The sequence below is a fragment of the Camelus dromedarius genome, chromosome 15 (assembly GCF_036321535.1).
Source record: "Camelus dromedarius isolate mCamDro1 chromosome 15, mCamDro1.pat, whole genome shotgun sequence".
NCBI lineage: Eukaryota > Metazoa > Chordata > Mammalia > Artiodactyla > Camelidae > Camelus > Camelus dromedarius.
The window spans coordinates 29733623-29745931 of NC_087450.1; the positions used below are offsets into that span (position 1 = coordinate 29733623).

The following is a 12309-nucleotide window of genomic DNA, read 5'->3' on the forward strand; positions in this document are numbered from 1 at the left end:
ACATGTTATTAAACTTTTGTTGAATTTTCTCCTGTGAATCTTACATCAGTTTAATTCTTAAACTAGCGAGAACTTAGAAGGGTAGAGGAAAATTTCTCCCTCCCTAACACTGCCAAAACAACAAGCAGTTTCAGTGTGCCAGTCCCAGTGGGCCCATAGATTATGTTAGGTCACTTTGATAGGGATTTAGGCTAGTACCATGATTCCCAAACTGGGCACCAAGGCACTCCAGGGAACAAGAGTGAATTCACAGGGACCGCATGGGGTACTTTTAAATCTCAAGGGAAATTCAGCAACATCTGTTGGACACTGCACAAAACTACTCACTTCAGGTAGTTCACAGTTTCTACATGAAATCATGCTACATAGCTTTTAATGATATCACTGGGGAAGGGAAAAATATTTCCTCTACCCCTCTTAGGTTCAGTTTTGGACAGCTGCAAATTGAACTGACAAAAGAGATTAGCGAAAGAAAGAGTTTACTTTTGCATGCAGTGCGGAGACTTGCAGAAGTGCTCAGTGGTGAGTAACTCACAGGGGTGGTCAGAATCGGGGACTCATGTGTCTAACTTAGTGGGGGAAAGATTGGGAAAAGAGAAGGCTTCTCTAGGGAGGACAAATAGGTTTCTTTAGGAAAAACAAGTGGGTTTTTAGGAGAACAAATAGACAAGAAACTTGTGATAATGGTCTATGCAGGTATCAGCGGTCTTTCTGAAGAGAGGATTGATGGCAGCCTCTTCTCAGAAGTTGCTGCCTTTAGTCAGACAAAGGAAACTCCAAGAAGGCTTGTTTCTGCATCTGTTGAATCTCAAATGTCTTCAGCTTAAAATAATCTTTATAAAAACTCTGGGGTCCTGAGTGGGTCCCCACAACATTACATCTTTGTGAAACTGAGTTTTTGGTGTTTGCTGTGATAAAAAGCAAGGACCTGAGAAAAATTAATGTGGAATGAGGGTGATGGTGTCCAAACCTGATTTTCAAGTTTGCGAAGTTGTACAGTGCCCAACCAGCACACACACCTCAATGTTATCTATGTATGGGCTATTTACGAATGAAGTAAATACTATTTTTCTTTTAACTTATATGCATTTTTTCTAAACAGCTACTAAATTATTAGGACATGAATGCTCATTAAATTTCATGGACTTAAAACTTAATAAATGGAACTGTTAAGTATTTCTTTTGGCCTCGGGGGCTTGGTGCCGAAAGTCCTGAGACATTTGGAGCAACAGAGGTTTAGTTTTACCAGCCTCTGGCCTAGTGGTTAAGGGCTCTGTACTCAAACTTCACATGCTCATATCCAGCAAGGATCTCATTCAGATTTGATGGAGAAATCAAAACTTCACAGATTAACAAAAGCTAAAAGAATTCAGCACCACCAAGTCAGCCTTACAACAAATGTTAAACTTCTCTAGTCATCAAACCATAAAAAAAGAGAACAGAAAGAAGAGAGAGAAAAGACCTACAAAAGATTGCTTTGGCAGTTAGGCATCTTTTATGGTTCTATATAAATTTTGGAATTGTTTGTTCTAGTTCTGTGAAAAATGTCCTATGAGTATATTGACAGGGGTTGCATTGGATCTGTAGATTGCTTTGGGTAGTACGACAATTTTGATAAGGTTGATTCTTCCAATCCAAGAACACAAGATATCTTTCTATTTCTTTGTATCATCTCCAATTTTCTTCATCAGTGTTTTACAATTTTCAGAGTATAGGTAATCTCCTTGGTTAAGTTTATTTCTAGGTATTTTATTGTTTTTGATGCAATGCAAATACTTGTGCCAGTTATAAAATTCTGGTTTTGAAGTGAAAAAAAAAGTGAATGAAGGGCTGCAAATAGCAAAGTATCTTTCTTTTTTATGGGTGAGTTGTATTCCATTACATATATATGCTGCATCTTCTTTATCCATTCATCGATTGATGCGCACTTAGGATGCCTCTGTATCTCGGCAATTATAAATAATGTTGCTGTTAATAGCAGGGTGTATGTATCTTTTTGAAGTAATGTTTTTGTTTTTCTCGGATATATGCCCAGAAATGGAATTGCTGGGTCATATGGTGGTTCTATTTTTAGGTTTTTGACAAAACTTCATATTGTTTTCCCTAGTGGCTGCACCAATTTACATTCTAACCAACAGTGCACAAGGGTTCCCTTTTCTCCACATCCTTGCCAACTTTTATTTGTGTTCTTTTTGATAATGGTCATTCTGACTGGTGTGAGACGGTGTCTCATTGTGATTTTGATTTGCATTTCCCTGATATTAGTGATGTTGAGCAACTGTTCATGTTCCTCTTGGCCATCTGCATTTCCTCTTCTGGAAAAATGTCTGTTCAGTTCTTCGGCCCACATTTTAAATGGGTTGTTTGGTTGCTTGCTTTTTAATTGAAGTACAGTTGATTGAAAATGTTGTATTAATTTCTGGTGTACAGCATAGATGGACTTGGAGGGCTAAGTGAAATAAGTCAGACAGAGAAAGACAAATACTGTAAGATATCACTAACATGTGGAATCTAAAAAAAATGTAACTAACTAGTGAATATAAAAGAAAAGGAGGAGACTCACAAGTGTAGAGAAGGAACTAGTGGTTACCGGTGGTGGGGGGAGGAGCAAGACGGAGGTGGAGGATTAAGAGGTACAAACCATCAGGTATAAAATAAGCTACAAGGATGTATTGTACAAAGTGGGGAATATAGCCAATATTTTATAACTATAAATGGAGTATAACCTTTAAAAATTTGTGAATCACTATACTGTATACCTATAACATATAATATTGTTCACAACTATATTTCAATTAAAAAATATATTATAAAATAAATAAATACATTTTTAAATGGTTAAAAAAAAAAAACCACCTCATGTGTTCAAATCCCAGCTGAGCTACTTACTGACTGCATGACTTTGTTGGGCAAATTATTTAACTGCTCCCCCTGCCTTAGTTTCTTCACCTGTAAATTGGGAATGATGACAACAGGACCTGCTTCATAGGGTCGTGGTGAGGACTGGCTGGAATCATCGTAAAGCTCTCCACCCAGGGCCTGCTCCCCGTACATACCAGTTAACGGGACAGCGTTGCATAAAGAAAGCTCTGAGGGTTTTCCAGAAGAATGCAATGCTCTGTCTTCCTGCTCCGCCAACCCCAGGATTAGGCTGACTGAACAACTTTGCCTTTGTCTTTGACCTTGGGAGATAAAGTCAAGTCTAGAAAAAAGAAGGGAGGGTTTTCTGAGGGTCCTGTCCTAGCCCAATCAGCCCTTGATCACCAGGGACAAGCCTGTAGTCTGACAAAGCCAGGTTTTGGGGGCCAGTTGCACAGGAGACTCCATAGCACATGAAGAGCCGTGGGCCCAAGAAAGGAAACAAAAGAAAACCTACAGTTGTGTGCTTTGAGGGAGGGTGGATTTAGGAGAAATTTACTCAAGGCCATGTTTGAATAGGCACAAAGCAAAGCAGTGTGTAAAGTCAAATCTAGACTAAAAGGTGGACCCACAGTGCCATTTTTTTGGAAACTGAAATTAAGATAGATGTGGAATGGTGTGTCTAAAAATCTCTTTTATCTAATGCGGTACACCTGGGTTGTAAATTGAAGTTGCTTCTGTGTGTCAGAGTGAATTAGAAGCTCCAGGTAAGAGTAGGGTGTTTTATTCCTGCTGACAAAATTTCAGACAGCAAAGTTTCTGATGGTCTCTGGTGTTGGAGGACAGGACTTCTCAGTGAGGAAGAAAGCAGGAGTCCTCTTGCAACTTTGTCGCTGCAGTTTGGCCTTGGGAGAAAGTGTTTTCTGTTCAACTTTTTAACTGGCTTTATCTTTGTTATCCCCGCAGGAGGAATGGCAGGGCATATTTTAAACGTCTGATTCCTTGCTAAATTTTACTTTCTCAATCTTGAGAAATAAGAGGAACTTTGTGGCAGCCAGGCAGAAGGAGACAATACAGGCTGTCCTTAGGGAGCAAGGGGTCAGAAATCAAAGGCGCCTGTGTAGTCCTTACAGCTTCCAGGTGTGGTGGAGGCTGAGTGACCGGCTAGGGGAGGACAGGGCTACCCGGAGAGAGGGGAAACTGGCCCGAGGCCTTGCACAGCCTGGAGTGCTCCCCTCCCCAACCCCTAGCATTCTTCTTTCTTGGAAATTTCCCAGTTATCTCAGACCACAAAGAGGGAGGGCTGGCACAGTCATTTCTCTGGTTCTCAGAGCCATCCTAGGTAGAATTGCCTGGTACTTTTCTAATTACTAGAGCCACCATTTTGAGCTGAGCATGACACAGGAAGGCAGGGGGCAGGGCACAACCATTAAAAGAATGACATAGTCATTGAGGATACAACAAAACTGGTTAGAACTGACTAGTCCCCAGATAGTGGAAGATTCCACTTCTAGTAGGCTGTGAACATCAGTATATGCTCCTTGTAATACATTAACGTGACAAATGACAAGCCCACAGGTGCCAGGACAATTCTGAAGCTGACCATAAAAGCCAAAAGTGGGTGGTGGCCCAAATTCTGGAAATCCCCACCCCTTCCCCAAAATAGTTGGAATAGTCCTCCCACTTGTTAGCCTATGAAATTACCCAGCCCATAAAAACTAGCAACTCGATACCTCGGGGGCCCTCTCACCTGAGACAGCCCACATTTTGTCTATGGAGTGTGTATCGCCCTGAATAAGTCTGCCTTCACTCTGTTTCAGCTTGCTCTTGAATTTTTTCCTATGGGAAGCCAAGGACCCTCACTTGAAGGACCATCCAAGGAAATCTCCTGAACCTGGGATATGACCATTCTCTTGCTGCCCTCCTTCTCCATAACAAATATGGTCTCAACTTCTCATCTCCAACGTCTTGCCCCAGTCTCCCTTCCCAGCTGACTGCCATTCCTACCCTCTGCCTTCACTCTTCTGGGATCATCCCTTCCCTGAAGCCACACAGACCTGGTTTCAATCCTGGCAAATTTACATATAAATGGTGGCAACCTGGGTAAATTACTTGCACTGGAGCCTTGGTGTCTCAATCTGATAAATGGAGATCAGCTAATATCCACCTAATAGGGTTATTGAGAGGATGGAATGAGATGAAGTAAAGTCCGTTACCAAGCATATAATGGGTGCCTATAAATATAAGACCCTTCCCTCTCATGTGCTGTTTCTGCCCCCTGCAAATGCTCTTGCTCACTTTTCCTTGGTCAATCCCAATCCAAGAAGTTTTTGCCAGCTCAGTGGAAGTCCCTACCTGGCCAAGTCTCTCCTCTGAACACACCATCCCCTGACCAAGTAGTTACAGTTTCAAAGAATGGCCTCTGGAGGTGGCAGACACTGCGCTTTGGTTGAGAGCTGTGGCCTCACCAGCTATGGCATGCATTTGGTCCTGTGACACATCTCAGATTGTCATTTGCCATTCCATGCCAAAGAATGATGGAACTGGATAAATCCTGTTGGGACTTACTAGGAACTGCAGAGTTGATACAAAGATTATTTGAAGCTGAAAACATTTGAGATTCAACAGATGCAGATAGAAGCCTTCTCAGAGCATCTCTCATCTACTAAAAGCAGAAACTGCTGAGGAATGAGGACTGCCATAAATTCCCTCCTTGGGGCAGGTCTGTTCCCAGGAGAAAGATGAAGGGGAAATGTACCATATATCCCCTCTCCTGGTAAGTTTTATGTCCCTGAAGACAGAAAGACCCTCTGGCACCTACATAAATAAACATTATCACAAACTTTCTTATCTCATTTTTGCTCTTCTAAAAGCGCATTTGTCTTTCTGAAAGAAATCTACCTGTTCTTCACACAGGAGCTTTTCCTACCTCTCCCTTATCCCTATGTAGGGCGGAAAGTTTTCCTTCTATTCTTCTAGGTTTCTTTGGCTGGTCTAGCAATTAAATTGATACAAGAAAGATTAATAGGCGAAAAACAAACAAAAATGTTCAACAAAATGTACACCTCCTGTACATACGGGAGAAACCCAGGAAAACTGAGTAACTCTCTGAAATAGCCAAAGCCATCACTTTATATACCATCTTCAGCTAAAGACAAAAGAAGAATGGGGCTGAGGGGATTCAGTTATGGGAGGTCATCAGACCAAAGCACAGTAAAGGAAGGAAAGATTGTTATGCAGATTTAAATATATGCCTTCTTCTGGGGGCATGGTCATCCCCTTCTTCCTGGTACGAGGAGAGAGACATCCTTACAAATAAAGATTTCCCTTGTAAATGTAAATGTTTCTTACAAAAGGATAACTTCTACTCAGTTTTCTAAGCTTCTTTTGTGCCCAGGTATGTGGTCTATCCCAGAGAACGTTCCATGAGCACTTGAAAAGAATGTATGTTCTGTTTTGGGGGGGATGTAATTGTCCTAAAAATATCAATCAAGTGCAACTGTTCTATTCTGTCATTTAGTATCTCCATTGCCTTATTGATTTTCTGTGTGGAAAACCTGCCCAGTGATATCAGTGGGATGTTAAAGTCTCCTACTATTATTGTATTCCCAGAAATTTCTCCCTTTATGTCTGTTAGTATTTGTTTTATATATTTAAGTCCTCCTATATTGGGTGCATATATGTCAATGACTATAATCCTCATCTTGTACTGCTCCTTTCATCTTTATATAATGTTTTTCTTTATGGCCTTTGTTTTAAAGTCTGTTTTGTCTGATATGAGTATTGCTACTCCCACTTTCTTGTCATTTCCATTTGTATGAAATATCATTTTCCACACTCTCATTTTCAATCCATGTGTGTCCTTCACACTAAAGTGGGTCTCTTGTAGGCAGCATATTGTTGGCTTTTGTTTTATTGTCCAATCTGCCACTCTATGCCTTTGGATTGGAGCATTTAGTCCATTGACATTTATAGTAATTATTGATAGATGTATGTTTACTGGCATTTTGAACTTTGTTTTCCAGTTGATTCAGTATTTCTTCTTTCTTTCTTTTCCTTTTTGTTTTTCTTTTTGTGGTTTGATAATTTTCTTTTGTATTAGCTTGGTTTCTTTCTTTCTTTTTTTTTTTTTGTGACTCCATTGTATGATTTTGATTTGTGGTTACCCTATTTTCAAGTATGTTAACCCATTACTATTTCTATTTGCTTTAGATTGGTTGTCATGTAGGTGCAAACACATCCTAAAAAGAAAGGAAAAAAAAAAAAAAGGAAAAAAAAAAGGAGCGAGAAAAAAATCTATGTTTTCTTGCTCCTTTCTCCCACCTTTTATGATTTCGATGTCCTTTTTTTTATCTTCATGTTTATTCTCTTGCAACTCATTATACTTATCACATTTCCAATTATGATTTTCTTGTTTCTATAGCTTTCTGCTTCTTTTCCATTCATAGTAGACCTTTCAAAATTTCTTTTAAGATAGGTTTAGTATTAGCTGAATTCTTTTAGTTTTCACTTTTCTGTGAAATTCTTTATCTGTAGGATGATTATTTTTAAGAAAGCAGCAGACATAGGAAAAGCTCAGAAACAATCCCTTTTATAATTGCATCCAAAAAAATAAAATACTTAAGAATAAATCTGACCAAGGAGATAAAATACTTACATGTGGAAAGCTACAAAACATTGACTAAGGAAATTAAAGATGATATAAAGAAATGGAAAGATATCCCATGTTCTTGGACTGAAAGAATCAATATTGTTAAAATGGCCATACTACCCAAAGCAAACTACAGATATAATTTGAGCCTTATCAAATTACCCAGGACATTTTTCACAGAATTAAAACAAATAATCCTAAAATTTATGTGGAATTATGAAAGACCCAGAATTGCCAAAGCAATACTGAGGAAAAAGAATGAAGCTGGAGGAATAACCCTCCCAGACTTCAGACAATACTGCAGAGCTACAGTAATCAAAACAGCATGGTATTGGTACAAAAACAGACATATGGATCAATGGAACAGAATAAAGAGCCCACAAATAAACCCATAAATTTTGGTCAATTAATCTCCGAGGAGGCAGGAACATACAATGAAGTAAAGACAGTCTTTTCAGCAAATAGTGTTGGGAAAACTGGACCGTTGCATGTAAATCGATGAAGTTGGAATACTCTTTCACACCACACACAAAAATAAACTAAAAATGGTTTAAAGACTTAAACATAAGACAAGACACTATAAACCTCTTAGAAGAAAACATAGGCAAAACATTATCTGACATAAGGCTCAGCAATGTTCTCCTAGGGTAGTTGACCAAGGCAATAAAAATAAAAGCAAAAATAAATAACTGGGACCTAGTTAAACTTACAAGCTTTTGCACAGCAAAAGAAACCATAAGCCAAAAAAAAAAAAAAAAGGAAGATAGCCAACGGAATGGGAGAAAATATTTGTAAACAATGAGACTGACAAGGGCTTAATTTACAGAATACATAAACAGCTCATACAACTTAATAAGAAAAAAACAAACAACCTAATCCAAAAATGGGCAGAAGACCTAAACAAGCAGTTCTCCAGTGAAGACATACAAATGGCCAATTGGCACATAAAACAATGCTCAATATTGCTAATTATCAGAGAAATGCAAATCAAAACTACAACAAGGTAACACCTCACACCAGTCAGAATGGCCATCATTCAAAAGCTCACAAATGATAAATGCTGGAGAGGGTGTGGAGAAAAGGGAACACTCCTCCGCTGCTAGTGGGAATGTAGTTTGGTGCAGCCATTATGGAAAACAGTATGGAGATTCCTCAAAAGACTAAAAACAGACTTACCATATGATCCAACAATCCCACTCCCAGGCATATATCCAGAGGGAACCTTAATTCAAAGAGACACATGCACCTCAATGTTCATAGAAGCACTATTTACAATAGCCAAGACATGAGAACAACCTAAATGTCCATCGACAAATGACTAGATGAAGAAATCATGGTATATTTATATGATGGAATACTACTCAGCCATAAAAAAGAATAAAATAATGCCAGTTGCAGCAACATGGATGGACCTAGAGATCATCATTCTAAGTGAAGTAAGCCAGAAAGAGAAAGAAAAATACCATACATCACTTATATGTGGAATCTAAAGAAAAAAAAAAGACAAAAGAACTTATTTACTAAACAGAAACAGACTCACAGACATAGAAAACAGACTTATGGTTACTGGGGTAGAGGAAAGAGGGTGGAAAGGGATAAACTGGGATTTCAAGATTTGCAGGTACAAATTATAAATTATATATAAAATTAATTAATTATATATAAAATAGATAAACAACAAGTTCATACTGTATAGCACAGGGAACTATATTCAATATCTTGTGGTAACTTATGGTGAAAAGGAATATGAAGATGAATATATGTATGTATATGTATGTCTGAACTATTTTGCTGTACACCAGAAATTGACACAACATTGTAAACTGACGAAACTTCAATAAAAATATATATACAAAAAAATAAGCATCCTAAAATAATCAATATGCCAAAGAGGAACATTTTGGGGTGGTATATTTTGCTTCCTTTTACCTCCTAGATATTATTGAAAAAGAAACAACAGGCCCAAAGTGAAGTCATTTGTGCTAAGCCCCACATTGGTGTAGAGAAACAAAATTTGCCATCTCAAAATGTCTCTTTGGTATGCAGATTATTTTGAGCTGGAAACAATCAAGGCCTAAAAAACTCAGGAAGAAACTTTGACCTTCCCCCCTAACTGCCTAAGAAAATTTTAGATAGAGGACCTGTTCCTAGAATAGAGCTCTCACCAGAGATGTCTGCAAAGGATGTCGGCTAAGTGTGGTGGTGATGGGGAAACTCAGCAGGGCCTAGAGATCAGAGTCCACTGTGTTACACTGTCTCTATATAGCCCAGCAAACTTTTATTTACCAAATATTGGCTTTTCCATCTCCATGTCAATTGCCTTCTTCCCCTTTGAAGTCCCAAACTACTTCCCTCAACACCCTCTTTTGTCTTTAGCTGAAGATGGTATTTAAGGTGAGAGTTTCAGCCATTTTGGTGAGTTACTCATTTTTCCCAGGTCTCTCCCATGTATACATGTTATTAAACTTTGTTTGATTGTCTCCTGTTAATCTGTATCACATCAATTGAATTCTTAGACAGCCAAAAGAACCTAGAAGGGTAGAGGAAGACGTCTCCCCCTCTGACAACAGTAAACCAAGTCTTAACACTGTAAAGAAAAACATGTTGTCTGCCATTTCAGCTCTACAAGGACCAAGCCGTTAATTAGCCACTGCAGTCACCCACAGACAGTAAGCCTGAGGAGAATTCAGGATGGGGGTGGGGAGGGAGGGGGAGCATTCTGTGCTTTGGATATAACAGCCCCTAGATAGTTAAGATGCATATCAAAGGAAAGATTTCAATGACTCCAGATTCTTGCATCTTCCATGCGTAGAAGCACTCAAGTCATTAACTTGAGATGTCTGCTCTTTGTGACTAGCAGTAATCTTTTTATGCTTGACTACATGTTTTACCTAGCCAAAAAAAAAAAAAAAAAGAAAAGAAAAGTTCATATATATTCTGGCTCCTCCCTTACCTCTTTGGAATAGATTCTCAGAGCTATCTGAGGGGCTGTCTCCAGAGGTATTGTCCTCAGTAAGACACTGAAAAAACTCAACTCACAGCCCTTGACACTGTGTTGTTTTTTTTTTTTTTTAAGTCAGCAGTTTTGGCAACCATGAAAGCACACAGAGCAGACTTCTCTCCTTTGCCTGAATTCTATGAGGATCTGGAGCTTGGTAGTATTGTGAAGGAAAAACCGGGCTGGTCTGACAAGATAACTCATAAGTCTAGGAATGTGAAGGAGAGGCTGGGCTGGGCTAACAAGTCTAAGTATTGGAATACTGATCTGAGTTCTGCTGGACTAACTTGTAAATCTAGGTTAATTAGTGTTGGTTTGCTGTTCATGTTTTTTTGCTAGCCAGCTGGATTTTCAAAGATACATATCTGGCTTGGAATGTTGGTTTGCTGCCTCCCCGCCTCCACTTTTGTGATGATGATGCTGCTAAAGCTGTTCCATGCCTATTGGCTGAATACCCCAAGCTTGTACTTTACCCTATAAAACCTCATGTGCACATCTTGAAGGTGCTCAGAGCTTTGGAGCAGAAGCCCCTCTGAGCCCGCCGGCGTAATACATCTGAGTACTCCAACCCTCCGAGTGGTGCTTGTTTCTTGACTGGCCTGTCGTTTCTGTAACAGTATCAGGACCCTTTGTGCTCATCTGCCTCCTCTGTGAGTCCAGACAAATTTGGGTGAGTCTCTCCTGGCACCTGATCTCTCACACTTAGTTGAAAATCTTGAGTTTATTCAGAGCTTGTTAAACTCCTTGCTATGAGGAGTAGGTTATTCTTGAACTTAGGTTCAAGAAGAGGTGCCTATACTTGCTCAGTTGAAAGACAGTAAGGTTATTCCCAGTTTGGAAACCCTGAGGTGATTTTACTCAGCTGTAAGATACTAAGGACGCTTGGACTGGGTAATAGGTAGGAAGTTGACTGGACATCTTTCCTCAATTTGCTAACTTAACAGAATTTATTGGGGTAAAAGTGAAGATATTACATGAGAGCTCTGTTATGAAGAAAAGGGACAAGACTCCTCCCAGTCAGCTATGACTTTCTTGGGCAACTGAGAAATTTATGGGCGAGGTGGAGGCTGAGTCTTCATATTGTGCTCATTAATTAAAAACTTGTCCATCTGGGGAGCATGTATAAGAGTTGGCCACTCAGTGCTCTGAACACCCATGGTGGTTTTAGACTGCCAGAGGGAGAAATCAAGACACGTAAAAGAACTGGAAGGACTCTAAGGTGGCACCTAGAGGAGTTAAGCTTACAAGCAGCACATTGTCCCACCACACAGTCTCATTAGTAAATTTATCTCTGACAAATTCAACTTTAAAATGAGAAATAGAATTTCTCAAACAGAAAAATGATGGGTATCAGAAAGCCAACCTCCAACTAACACCCCAGCCAGATTTTGCACTTATGGAATTATACTTGCATTTACTGACTTAATTGGGAACTAAGGAAATCTTGCCCTAAAAATGGCCAAGACGGGGATCTTTTGACTATTCAAAACTGGTTTTTTGCATGCCCAGTTAAAGAAAGCCGGCTTGATAAAACATCTTTTCAGAATTCTGACCTTAAAGGAACATAAGCCCTTCTAGGAGGAATTTGCATTTCTTTCCCCTTGACTTTGATATGTAAACATTCTATCTGCTCTTCTTAGACATTTTGTTCTGTATTTTACGTGCATAGTCTCCACCACCTGCAAGGTACACATATGGTGTACATTTGACAGACAGTCAAATAGACAAGGATGTCTGTCTACCTCCTGGTACAGAGACAGTATCTTTCACATGGGAGATGTATTTCCTATTTTTAGGGAGA

General features: G+C 39.3%; 1 pseudogene; it reads left to right on the top strand.

Annotated features, from left to right (window-relative positions):
- Nucleotides 1-12309, top strand: part of LOC135322939 (protein TBATA-like) — a 28837-nt pseudogene that overhangs the window by 911 nt on the left and 15617 nt on the right.